This window comes from Mus caroli, unplaced genomic scaffold (assembly GCF_978045245.1).
Source record: "Mus caroli unplaced genomic scaffold, Mus_caroli_1 scaffold_18, whole genome shotgun sequence".
Classification (NCBI taxonomy): Eukaryota; Metazoa; Chordata; class Mammalia; order Rodentia; family Muridae; genus Mus; species Mus caroli.
In genome coordinates, this window is record NW_028227273.1 from 32,898,300 (window position 1) to 32,912,929 (window position 14,630).

Here is a 14,630-nt window from a genome sequence, read left to right on the forward strand (position 1 = left end):
AAGAATTATGTTGGGATTATGATGGGGATTGCATTGAATCTATAGATTGCCTTTGGTAGGATGGACATTTTTCACTATGTTAATTTGGTCAATCCCTGGCCTTAGGAGATCTTTATTTTCTGAGATCTTTAGTTTCTTTCTTGAGAGACTTGAAGTTGTTGTCATACAGGTCTTTCACTTGTTCGGTTAGAGTTACCCCAAGATATTTTATATTATTTATGGCTATTGTGATGGGAGTTGTTTCCCTAAATTCTTTCACAACCTGTTTATCCTTTGCATAAAGGAAGGCTACTGATTTATTTGAGTTAATTCTATATCTGGTCACTTTGTTAAAGTTGTTTATCAGTTGGAGAAGTTCTCTGGTAGAATTTTTGGGGTCGCTTATGCATACCATCATATAGCCTGCAAATAATGATACCTTTATTACTTTTTGTTTTTGTTTTGTTTTTTGTTTTTTGTTTGTTTTTTGAGACAGGGTTTCTCTGTGTAGCCCTGGCTGTCCTGGAACTCACTTTGTAGACCAGGCTGGCCTCAAACTCAGAAATCTGCCTGTCTCTGCCTCTCAAGTGCTGGGATTAAAGGTGTGCACCACCACCGCCCAGCACCTTTATTACTTCTTTAACAATTTATATTCCCTTCATCTCCTTTTCTTGTCTTATTGTTCTAGCTCACACTTCAGATACTATATTGAATAGATACGGGGAGAATGGACATTCTTGTCTTGTCCCAGATTTCAGTGGGATTGCCTCAAGTACATCTCCATTTAATTTGATATTGGCTTTTGGTTTGCAGTAAATTGCTTTAATTATGTTTAGGTATCGGCCTTGAATTCCTGATCTCTCCAGTACTATTAGTATGAAGGGGTGTTGTATTTTGTCAAATGCTTTTCAACATCTAAGGATATGGTCATGTGATTTTTTTCTTTCTGTTTGTTTATATGGTGGATTATGTTAATGTATTTTCATATATTAAGCCAACATTTCATCCCTGGGATGAAGCCTATGAGATCATGGTAACTGATGGTTTAATTTGAATACTGCCTTTTGGCCCTTTAGTTAGTTTGGCTAGGGGTTTATCTATCTTGTTGATTCTTTCAAAGAACCGGCTTTTGGTTTTGCTGATTCTTTGTATTGTTTTCTTTGTTTCTATTTGGTTGATTTCAGCCCTGGGTTTGACTATTTCCTGTGTTCTACTCCTCTTGGGTGAGTTTGCTTCTTTTTGTTCTAAGCTCTAAGATGTGCTGCTAAGTTACTAATGTAAGATCTTCTTAGTTTCTTTACCAAGGCATTTAATGCTATGAACTTTCCTCTTAGCACTGCTTTCTTTATGTCCCATAAGTTTGGATGTGGTGTGTCAACATTTTCATTAAATTCCAGGAAGTCTTTAATTTCTTTATTTCTTCCCTGACCAAAGTTATCATTGAGTAAAGAGTTGTTCAGCTTCCTCATGTATGTGGGCTTTCTGTAGATTTTGCTGTTATTGAAGAGTAGCGTTAGGCAATGGTGATCTGTTAGGATGCATGGTATTATTTCAGTTTTCTTGTATCTGCTAAAGGTTGTTTTGTGACCAATTATATGGTCAATTTTGGAGAAGGTACCATGAGGTGCTGAGAAGGTATATTCTTTTGTTTTAGGGTGAAATGTTCTGTAGATATCTGTTAAATCATTTGGTTCATAACCTCTCTTAGTTTCACAGTGTCTCTGTTTAGTTTCTGTTTCAATGACCTATCCATTGGTGAGAATGGGGTGTTTAAATCTCCCACTATTATTGTGTGGGGTTCAGTGTGTGTTTTAAGTTTTAATAAAGTTTCTTTTATGAATTTGGGTGCTCTTGCATTTGGGACATAAATGTTCAGAATTGAGACTTTCTCTTGGTGGATTTTCCCCTTGATGTATATGAAGTATCTTTCTTCATCATGCTTGATAACTTTTGGTTGAAAGTCTATTTTATTGGATATTAAGATGGCAACTCTTGCTTGTTTCCTAGGATCATTTGCTTGGAAGAACTTTTTCCATCTTTTTATTCTGAGATAGTGTCTGTCTTAGTAGTTAATGTGTGTTTCTTGTATGCAGCAAAATGTTGGATCTTGTTTGCATATCCCATCTCTTAGCTTGTCTTTTTATAGGTGAGTTGAGTCCATTAATATTGAGAGATATTAAAGAGAGATGACTGTTGGTTCCTGATATGTTTGTTTTTGTAGGTGCTTGTGGCTCTCTGCTTTTGTCTTTGTTATGAGATACTTAAAATCTTGTCCTTTCTTTGGTGAAGGTATCTTCCTTGTGTTGGAGTTTTCCTCCAGGATCCTCTGTAAGGCTGGGTTGGTAGATATATATTCTATGAATTTGGGTTTTTTCTTGGAATACTTTGGTTTCTCCATCTATGTTCATTGAGAGTTTTTCTGGGTATAGTAGCCTTAGCTGTTTTTTTCTTGGAATACTTTGGTTTCTCCATCTATGTTCATTGAGAGTTTTTCTGGGTATAGTAGCCTTAGCTGGAATTTCTGTTCTCTTAGAGTCTGCATGATCTCTCTGACCAGGCTCTTCTGACTTTCACACTTTTCTGTTGAGAAGTCTGGTGTAATTCTGATAGGTCTACATTTATATGTTACTTGGCCTTTTCCCCTTGCAGCTTTTAATATAATTTCTTTGTTCTATGCATCTAGCATTTTGTTTATTATGTGACAAGAAGGTTTTCTTTTCTGGTCCCATTTACTTGGTGTTCTATAGGCTTCTTGTACCTTTATGTCCATCTCTTTCTTTAGGTTGGGGAAGTTTTCTTCTATGATTTTGTTGAAGACATTTTTGGGTCTTTTGAGCTGGGAATCTTCATTCTCCTCTATTTTGATTATCCTTACATTTGTTTTTTTCACTGTGTCCTGAATTTCCTGGATGCTTTGGGTTAAGAGGTTTTTGCGTTTTGAATTTCTTTTGACAGTTGTGTCAATCTCTTGTACCGTACCTCCTACACCTGAGATTTGCTCTTCTATCTCTTGTATTCTATTGGTAATACTTACAACTGTAGTTCATGACCTCTTTCATAGGTTATCCACTTTCATGTTTGCATCCATTTGTGTATTCTTTTTTATTTCTACTTCCACTTTTAGGTCTTGGATCACTTTATTTAAGAAAGATCCCTTCACCTGTATTCCTTTCAGTAAGTTATTGATATCCTCCTTAAAGGACTCTATTATCTTCATGAGATAGGATTTTAGGACAGAGTCCTGATTTTCAGGTGTGTTGGTGTTTTCAGGGCTTGCTGTGGGTTCTGATGATGCTCACATATTTTGGCTTCTGTTGCTTATGGTCTTGGGCTTGCCTTTCACCATCTGCATATCCCTGTTTTTTTTGTTTTTTTTTTGTTGTTGTTGGTGGTGGTGGTGGTCTGAGTGACTGTCTGGAGTCTGCTTCTTTTGTCCCTTGGTTGCTTTAGGCCTCCCAGTAGGCCTGCAGCCCTGACTGTATCAGACCACCTGTGGGCCTTCCAACTGGGGGCTCTTCACAGGGGCGGAGAAGCTGCTGATCTGTTTTCCTAACTGCAGTAGATTTCCTTGGAGGCCTTCAGACTGTTGCCTCTTCAGTGGTGCAGTCAAGCTGTTGTCCAGCTGTGCTGAGTGCAGCCAGTCCTCAACTGCCCTAAGAGCAGCAGGTCCTCAACTGCTCTACTGCTCTGAGTGCAGCAGGTCCTCTGTGATGGATTGGGATATGCTGGCTAAACAGGAGCAGACCAACTAGGGATCTGCCCCTGCAGCAAGAACTGAGTAGAAGGGGTGAAAAGGATGAAAGAGAAGTGGTATTCGGGAAGGCTGGAATTTTGGTGGGTGATGAGTCCCAAGTCCACCAGGCTCCCAGCAGCAGCTCTGGGACTTGGGCAGGGGGAGGGGGTCGGGATGAGAAAGGACCAGAAGGAAGATGTGCTTTTTCTTAAATTTGTGATTTCTACTTGTTTGAATGATTTTGAACACACACACACACACACACAACCATGCAGTGATTTAAAGGGGAGATCTGATAGAAGAAGATGCTATCATTTTAAAATGTTTCATGCGTTTCAAAATAAAGTAGGAATGCAGATAACAGTGAAAACAATTTGATGTGAAATTTGAAATTTATTTTTAAAATCGAAGTAAAGTTTCTACACATTCTTTGAAAATTTCTGTATGTGTAAGTCTGTGTTGGTCTGTAGGTGTGTGGTTATGTGCTTATCTGTCTCTGTGTATTTGTATGCAAATGTGTGTGTTCATATGTGTGCTTGTGTCTGTGTGTGTGCTTCTCTCTCTCTCTCTCTCTCTCTCTCTCTCTCTCTCCCCCCCCCTCTCTCTGTGTATGTGTGTGTATGTGTCTTTGTTGTGGTTTGTGTGAGTGTTCCTGTGTGTCTGTGTATATGTGTATTTATATGTGTCTGTATATGTTTATATGTAGATATGTTGTGTTTATGTGTATTAACCTATCTACTATATGTGTTGATATGTCTCTCTCTATGCCTATGTGTATGTCTGTGTTTATGTGTGTATTTGTGTGTGTGAAACAATGTGAATGCTGAGTGTCTTCTTCAATTGTTTGCATCTTAAATAGTTTTAATTTTCTTTTTGAGAATAATATAATTACAATATTTCTCCTTTTTCTTTCTTTTCTTCAACCACTCTGATTAAAGAACAATTAATTTTTGCCATGTTATGCACCTTAAATTTTGAAGCATTGTCTCTCACTGAGTCTGGTGTTGGCCAATTTGGTTTTCCTGCCTTGTGAATAAGTTTCCTAACCCACCCGGATATCCACAGGTGTTCAGGTCCCAGTGCTGGGAATATAGGTCAGCAACTGTGTCAGACTGTCTTCCCCTTGGGTTCTGAACTCAAATCTTCAGACCTCCCAGTATACACTTTACTCACTAAGCCATCTTCTAAGCCCTGAAATTTTCTATTTCCTTCCCATCAAATAGGTCACAATTTGTGATTGTGTTCTGAAAAGAATTTAAATCAATGATTGGGGATACTTTACTGGCTAGCCTCTGCTTATTAAAATCAGAACACTAAGGTTAACTCAATATGGGGATGAGGTTTAAGCAGTTAACCATATTTCAACACATCACTTTATGTAAGTGAGGATGCTGAGGCATAATTAAGTAATCATGATTCTTGTTGGTTATTTGTTGTGACATGGTTTTGTTGTGGAGGCCAGACTGGCTTGAAGCCTTCATGCCTCCAGCCTCAGCCTGCTGATGTCTTGGATTATAGATATGCAATAACATTCCTGAAAGTAACTATGAAAATTTAAAATGAATAATTCCTCTTTACTATATGTGCCTTCGTTTAAAATGTCCTTTAAGAATATTCTAGAAATCCTGATATAGATGACTCCTGAGAGGCTTTGCCAGAGCTTGACAAATAAGGAGGTGGATGATCACAGCCAACCATTAAACTGAGCACAGGGTCCTGAACGGATGAGTTAGAGAATGGACTGAAGGAGCTGAAGGGATTTGAAAACCCATAGGAAAAACAACAATACCAACCAACCCCCCCCCACGCCCCTAAAGCTCCCAGGGGCTAAACCACCAACCAAAGAGTACAAATGGAGGGACCCATAGCTCCAGCTGCATAAGTAGCATAGGATGGCCTTGTCAGGCATCAATGGGAGGAGAGGACCTTGGTGCTGTGAAGGTGCGAAGCCCCAGTTAGGAGATTGAGAGGGTGGGGAGGTGGGAGTGGGTGGGGAGGTAGGAGTGGCTGGTTGGATGTGGGAACACCCTCACTGAAGCAGGGACAGTGGGTGGCATAGGGGATTTTTGGGAGCCAGGATTGGGAAAAGGGATAACAATCGAAATGTAAATAATGAAAATATCCAATAAAAAAAGAAAAGGAAAGAAAAGAGAAAAGAAAATAGAGAATATTCCAGAAATAGGTATGTTCAGGTAAACATAAGCATTGGCTCACTCTGCTGTGTTCTTAGAGTGGCAGTGCAAAGCAACACTGGTGTAAGGCAAATGGACAGAAGAGGAGTCGTAGTTCTTGTCAAGTCTGAGTATTTAAGGAAAGACCATAGTGTTTCGACTTTAGGTTGAGCTTGAAAGCCATAAAATATTATGTTTTGTTTTCTAACAACTTATCCACCAGAAAAGTAGATTGGCTATCAGGCAAGGAGTAGAATCCTGACTCATTTTTTTAACCACAGCATCTTGATTGCGTTGAGAATGGAAAGTAAGGATTAGAACAAAATTAATGGATTGAGGTCATAAAAATTAGCAACAATGAAAAAAAAAGAGAGAGTTTTAATTTGATAATGGAAGGGGGAAAAGTATGGTTGATTAGCTCATGAATCATACTGTTGTTATCTGAATGTGAAAAGCTCATAGTAGCAATTGTAAAATCGTTAGTGGCTCTCCAGGTCTTTTGTTTGTTTCTCATCCCTCCGATTCTTGCTGCTCATTAAGATGCAGTTTGTATTCATTGCTGTATTTTGGTTTATAGATACATAATTGTTCAGAAAGAGACACATGCTCAAAGTGACTTTAATTCCTGTCTTTTACTAAATAGTCAAGACAAAATCTTTCACTGATTTTTATGATAAACTAAGCAAAGATTTTATGATAAATTAAACAAAGATATTCCTTTTTTCTAGTGACCTCAATCTAGCTTATGGGTTGTTTTGTTTTCTTTTCTTTTGCTTTTACTTATGAAATGTAGGAGCACGATACGGTAAGCAAAGCTAATGTTTTTTATTTTATGTCAACTTGACAGCAATTTTTAATAATAATATGAGAAAACTATAAAGCTTGCTTACTTGTATTGATAATCAAAATTATTTTCACAATAATGATGTGAATGGGAAATTTATGTTTCTCAGATTTGTGTGAAAAGTGTTAGGAAATTGTTTGCATTGTGCTTAAATATAATTTTTATGCTAATGTTTGGTAAATTTGTAACTGTAATTTATTATACCTCATCTAACCCTCCATGAAGATAAATACATGTGGACATAGCTTAACTCATGGCTATAGTTTTAGTGAATTTTCACTCGTGAGAGCTATCACATGAACTGTTTGTTGATGCTTCACTAATAGTTTAATAGTTGCTTAAGTCTGAGCATACTTACTCAATTGGCCAAACAGTATTTACAACTCAAAATAACCACCAAGGTTCTAACTTGATTTTTTACATCTTGATCTGCCCTAATTCAATCTCTTTTAGACTGGAAGCTTCCAAGGAGACCATAAATGACAGTTCAACTCTATTTTTACTTTCCCATTAGCTCTGCATTTTGCAGGCATCTCTGTTTACCTCGGAGTTTTGGATATGAGAGGTTTGAACAGTACCTAAGGAGATGTGACCATTTATGCTGGTTAGAGACGGTCCTAAAGGTCGTTTCCTTTCTCCATAGACTTGGTAGATATTTCCTTGGCCCCTCAGTCCTCTGGCATTTTGGGATTGTTGTTTGCATTGGATTTGAATTATTCTTCTGAGGTTGAATTCTTCTTTTGTGATATGCTTAGCTCTAGGATATCTACTGCACAGCTCTGTCATTTTTGATGAATCTTTTGTTCCTCGTAGAAGAACTATTTTTACAAGACCTGAGTAGATAGATGCTAGCTCTCCAAAGAGAAATGCACATTTGACCCAAGACAAACATGCTTTTAACTTTCCATTGGATAAATTTTGAATTATAAGTAGACTGCAATGCAGCTGCTGGGTTCTGAAACCTAAAGTACATCATCCTATGGTACCTACTCACTAGAAGCGATTCCACTGGCCAGTGTCTACTCTTTCATTTACAAGCAGGATCATGTTCTAGAACATTAATTATTCCAACTAGAACAAAACCAATTACTCAGCTTGCCTTGTGTTTTTTTTTGAATACCTAAGACTAGAGTTAGAATCTACCTCCTGTTTTTGTTCATTTGTTTAAGACATTGCTAAGAATGGTACATTATTTTTTTTAATTTTTAAAAATAAATTGTTAATTAATTAATTAATATTGAGATAGGTCTTTGTTGCAGGATTTTTCTCTGTCCAATCACATTAGGGCAGCAGGAGGCCTGTGATGGGACAGGGAAAAGGGAGGCAAAACTAAGAGGTGCAGGGACTGAGGCATCTTGAGAGAGAGGGAAGAAGGTGAATGGAGGATGATGTGATGATTTCATAAGGTTAGATTAATTGGAAAAAAGCTTTTATCATTATCAACTGGCTCTGAAATTATTGTATTGGCATCTTGTAAGTTGTGTTTTTATTGTTACATAAATCTGAGTAGTTAACTATAAGCATTGAGTCTTGTTTTTACTGGGTTACTAAGTATTGTGTTATCAAACCAAGTGAATGGTGGAGCCATTTGGTTATTGGAATGTGGAACAGAGTCAGTCCTGTTGTGGCCCACTGGTGCTAGTACTAGAGAGGGAGCATGACCCTGTGCGGCTGGAAAGTTGGCTGGCTGAGGGAAGCAGGAACCATGAGTGTTGGCGGGTTCATTTAGATCTTACTTCATTTAGATCCTTGGCTTGCTTAAAATTCTGTAGGTAGACCACACTAGTCTCTAATTCATAGGAACCTGCCTTTGCTTCCTAGTGCCAGGATTAAAGCTGTGCACAACCATACAATAGAGCATTTAGCTTTAATTTTTGTGTATGTGCCTGCATGTGTATCTCAACACAACATGTACAGTGCCTGTGGAGGTCAGAAGAGAGTCTTGAACCCTGTGGACTAGAGTTTCAAATGGTTGTGAGCCACTGGGAATCAAACTAGTCACTGATCCTCTTAACTGAGCCATTTCTTCATCTCTCTCTCTCTCTCTCTCTCTCTCTCTCTCTCTCTCTCTCTCTCTCTCTCTCTCCTCCTTCTTCCTCCCCTCTCCTCCCCTCCAAGTGAGGGATGAGATATACCCTTATCTGTGGATGTAAAGACAAGTATTGAGAATGCATAATACTAGCTAAAGAAAGCAGCAGTTCGATGGGCGTGGTGACACACACCTTTAATCCCAGCACTGGGGAGGCAAAGGCAGGCAGGTTTCTGAGTTTGAGGCCAGCCTGGTCTACAAAGTGAGTTCCAGGACAGCCAGGGCTACACAGAGAAACCCTGTCTCAAAAAACCAAAAAAAAAAAAAAAGCTGCAGGTGTAGATTCCCTTCTAAGTTGACATGATCTCACCAGCTATAGATAGTTAGCTGTATTTATAGAGTCAGACATGAGCAGGCCTTATGATAAGACATATGGGCCACTTATTGCGACTGTTTATATGTGTGCACACGCATACATGCTCCTGTATCTTTGTATATGTGTTCAGAGGACTTACTGTGTAGGACTACTGATGATTTTTCCCCCTGGGTAGCTTCAGATACTACGAGAGCTTTGAGCATGAGGCTTCTAGGTTATTTTCTGCTTGGTTCCTCCAATTTCTTTGTCTGACATACATGTTGTCTTCATTGTTATATTCTTTCTTACCTTCTAATTCTTAGAGAAAGTCAAAGGAAACAGCAAATACTTTATTTTAGGAGATTCTTTTTGACTTTCCTGACTCATAACTTGAAAGAGATTTCCCATGCCCAGCACTGTTATTTTTGTTAATCTATGACTTTTGGTAAAGGAAATTATCATCCCAAGTACTATAACTTAATTTGAAATATATTCTCATATAGATTTTGTATGCATTTTTAAGTAAAAATGTTTTCCCCATGACTTTATCAAACATTTCTGTTACTATTTTGCCCTACTTCCACCTTTGCTGTATCACTGTTCTTCCTGCACAGTAAGCATGCCTCTCTTTTTCCTTTCAGAGCACCCAGGTGTTGTGGACAGCCCTGGGGCTATGTTTGATGTTAATTCCGTTCTTCTGTGAGTGGTTGCAAACCAGGAATGAGTCAGCACTCAGGAGATTTCCTGTAAACTGCTTCCCACCTTAATTTGTAAAATAAAGGAGAACTGATGATTGGGCAGATAAAAGAGAAGGTGAAGCTGAAGGTAGAAAAAGAGAAGAAGGAGAAAATGGAAGAGGGAGAGGACACAGAAGAGGAGTAAGAAGAAGAAAAGCAGAGCAGAAGCACATGGCCTGGAGAAACCACAAGTTCTAAGGGGTCTCATAGATGGAGAAGATGGTAGTGTAGTGATAGATCTGTTCAATCTAGGTGCATAGCATATATTCATATTAATTGAGTTGTATTTTCATTGCCGGGGCATATTTGGGATGGAGAAATTTACCGCAGCACCCAGGTCCTATGGTGCCCTTCTTTGGAGATCCCATTTATTATCCTAATTCCTGTAGTTACTCCCAGTTATAGACATACATCTACAGATTTGGAGCTAGGATCTACAACTAAGAAAGAAAACAAGCCATTTGACTTCCTCAATCTGTGCTTTCTTACTGAATAAAACATTTTCTAATACAACCTATTTACTTACAAATTTATGATTTCAATTTTTTTTGACTGTTGCGTACAATTCCATCATATTTGTATGCCACATTTTCTACACATCAATCAGTTGATAAATTGATTTGGGTTGTTATCTTTCCCTAACTAATATGAATAGAACATAGATAAACATGGCTGAGCAAGTAACTTTTGAGTAGGAGTTGAGTCCCTTGTGTGCATGTCAGTAAGTCCTATAGCTTGGTTTTAGATCTTCTCGTATCTCTTTGGAACGCTCCGTATTGATTCCCAGTGTGTCTGCATCAGTTTGTAGGCCCAATGTGAACAAGGATTCCCTTTCTGAAAGCATCCCTGCAGATGTCATATAGGGAAGCAGACCATGCTAAGAGATAAAAAGAAAAACCTGGTGCAGTGACCAGGGTTTGGGAGCCTCAAGCCAGACAATTCATTGTCAGCATATTTAAAACATGGTACAATTTGGGAAAATTTTTCAAGACTAAACAGTCTAATAATTCCAATTCCAGGTGTTCCATAAAACTTAAGGTGTGACTACATAGAAAGTCTTTTACAAAGTACATGGGACCATGAGGGTAGGATGTATAGCTAAAAGGCTTAGAATCTAAAATGGTCTCTGACTGATAACATAGAGGTCAGCAGAGCATAAAGTATATAAAGTACACACTATGGATGGGTAATGGTCTTGCGAGGTAAGAATCTGGGATAGACATTGTGGGAAATTTGGGTGGAATCTGCCTCTATAGCAAAAGGTTGGTGAGGTCTGCCTCCATAGATAGAAAACAGGTCACCAGGTCATTAACAAAATCCACTCTCAGCTTTCTGGATGTGGGTATTTTATCTCCTCCATTGAGGAGACACCCCTGTGTTATTAACATCCCAGGGTCTCTTAGTGCTGCCCTGTGAGTAGAACGACCTTTGTGACCCCCGACTCCTTTCCTCATATCTTTACCAGTGTTTTTGGCATTTTTGAATTTAGGCATTCTGATTGAGGTAGGTGTAGTAACAAAGCAGTTTTAATTTGCATCTCTATAATTGATAAGGATATTGACCCCCCCCCCCCCGGAAAATCATGTTTTAAAAGGTCATAAGCTCAATTGAAAAACCAAGCAAAGTAGAAAAGTGCAACAAGATACCACTGGCTCTGTGATATCTTACTTTTTTTTTTTTTTAACATCTTTTCCTCAATTACATTTCCAATGCTATCCCAAAAGTCCCCCATACCCTCCCCCCTACTTCCCTACCCACCCATTCCCATTTTTTTGGCCCTGGCGTTCCCCTGTACTGGGGCATATAAAGTTTGCATGTCCAATGGGCTTCTCTTTCCAGTGATGGCCGACTAGGCCATCTTTTGATACATATGCAGCTAGAGTCAAGAGCTCCGGGGTACTGGTTAGTTCATAATGTTGTTCCACCCATAGGGTTGCAGATCCCTTCAGCTCCTTCGGTACTTTCTCCAGCTCCTCCATTGGGGGCCCTGTGATCCATTCACTAGCTGACTGTGAGCATCCACTTCTGTGTTTGCCAGGCCCCGGCATAGTCTCACAAGGGACAGCTATATCTGGGTCCTTTCAGCAAAATCTTGCTAGTGAATGCAATGGTGTCAGCGTTTGGATGCTGATCATGGGATGGATCTCTGGATATGGCAGTCTCTAGATGGTCCATCCTTTCGTCACAGCTCCAAACTTTGTCTCTGTAATTCTTTCCATGGGTGTTCTGTTCCCAATTCTAAGGAGGGGCATAGTGTCCACACTTCAATCTTCATTATTCTTGAGTTTCATGTGTTTAGCAAACTGTATCTTATATCTTGGGTATCCTAAGTTTTGGGCTAATATCCACTTATCAGTGAGTACATATTGTGTGAGTTCCTTTGTGATTGTGTTACCTCACTCAGGATGATGCCCTCCAGGTCCATCCACTTGGCTATGAATTTCATAAATTCATTCTTTTTAATAGCTGAGTAAAACAACCCTGAGATTCCACCTCACGCCAGTCAGAATGGCTAAGATCAAAAATTCAGGTGACAGCAGATGCTGGCGAGGATGTGGAGAAAGAGGAACACTCCTCCATTGTTGGTGGGATTGCAAGCTTGTACAACCACTCTGGAAATCAGTTTGGCGGTTCCTTAGAAGATTGGACATAGTACTACAGGAGGATCCAGCAATACCTCTCCTGGGCATATATCCAGAAGATGTCCCAACCGGTAAGAAGGACACATGCTCCACTATGTTCATAGCAGCCTTATTTATAATAGCCAGAAGCTGGAAAGAACCCAGATGCCCCTCAACAGAGGAATGGATACAGAAAATGTGGTACATTTACACAATGGAGTACTACTCAGCTGTTAAAAAGATATCTTACTCTTACTCCCATGTCCTGCATAGGTGCATCCCATCGGGAGCCATCACCTTTGTCTGTTTATGTCCAGCCTTGGGGTAGGTAGGGGCTGCATTGGGTCCTGATCTCACTGGGTGTTCTGGACCAGGCAGCAAAATAACAAGAACTAGCCAGAATGAAAGGAAGTGCCCCTATTTTAATCCTAGTGTCAACTTCTGAATATCCATACTTCCTGTAGCCTTCTGAACTTTTTAAAGAAGATACTTACTATCTACCCGTGAACATAGAAAACATGGATCTAAACATAGGAAGATTATTTTCTTTAATAATGAACGTGGAAACCCAATAATAAGCATGGAGATCATTTCTTAGCCATTTTTGCTTATTCTCCTGAGAAGTATTCCTTCAGAATTATAGCCTATCTTTTAAATAGCTTTTTTTGTTTGTTTGTTTTCCTTGACTGTTTTCTGAGTTCGTGCATGTTTTGGGTATTAGTTCTCTGTCAGATGTATAACTGGCAAAGATTCACTCCCAGTTTCTGGGCTTGTTCTTCACTTGATTGATAGTTTCATAGACTGCAGAGAAGTTTTCTATTTTTGTTGTTTGTTTATTTGTTTTTTCTTTTGTGATGTTGCATTTATTAATTATTGATTCTGATTCAATGGAGTCTCATATAGAGAGTCCTTCCCTACCCCTGTATCTAAGAGGGCACTGCCTACACTCTCTTCAAGCAGCTCTAGGATTTCAGGGATGGCATCCTAATGTTAAACATGGATACAATGCATTCTGATCAATTTTTATCTCCTGCTCCTCCTTCCAATTTCACTTAGAAGGAAGGAGGAGATGGGCAAGTTGCCAAGGAGTCTGGGAGAAGCTTTAGATGGACTATGAGATGAGGGTGTAATTAGAGGTTAAAAGGTTGTTTTCTTTGATAATTAATGTCATAAAATAAATAATATTTTAAAAGTAATTTTTATGTATCAGTACACAAAGTATTATGATAATCAATGATGATAGTTTAATAATATTTTTATTTAGTCTTTGTATTCTTATTTTTATTTTTTTCTCTTTTTTATTGAACATTTTCTTTATTTACATTTCAAATGTTATCTACTTTCCCTGTTTCTCTCTGGAAATGCCCTATCCCATTCCCCCTTCCCTGCTTTTATGAGGGTGTTCCCTCACCCACCTACACATCCACTCCCTCCTCCTTGCCCTGGCATTCCCCTACACTGGGGCATCAAGCTTTCACAAGACCAAGGTTCTCTCCTCTCACTGATGCCTGACAAGGCCATTCTCTGCTACATATGTGGATGGAGCCATGGGTCCCTTCATGTATACTCTATGGTTGGTGGTTTAGTTCCTGGAAGCTCTGGGGGTGGGAGGGTCTGGTTGGTTGATATTGTTGTTCTTCCTATGGGGTTGCAAACCCTGTCAGCTCCTTCAGTCCTTTCTCTAACTCCTCCTTTAGGGTCTCTGTGCTTAGTTCAATGACTGGCTGCAAGGTTTTTCCTCTGTACTTGTCAGACACTGCCAGACTCTCTGGAGAAAGCTATATCAGGTTCCTGCCAGAAAACACTTCTTGGCATGAACAATAATGTCTTGGTTTGGTGACTGTATATGGGATGGATCCCACGTGGTGCAGTCTCTGGATGGTCTTTCCTTCAGTCTCTACTCCACACTTTGTCTCCATATTTCCCAACCAGAGGGCCCAGAGACAGTATCCAAATTAACAAAATCAGAAATGAAAAGGGAGCCATAACAACAGAAATGGAGGATATTGAAAAAAAATCCATCAGATCCTACTACTAAACTTATAGTCAACAAAACTGGAAAATCTGGATGAAATGGACTATTTCTAGACAGATACCAGGTACCAAGGTTAAATCAGGATCAGATAAACCATCTAAACAGTCCCATAGCCCCTAAAGAAAT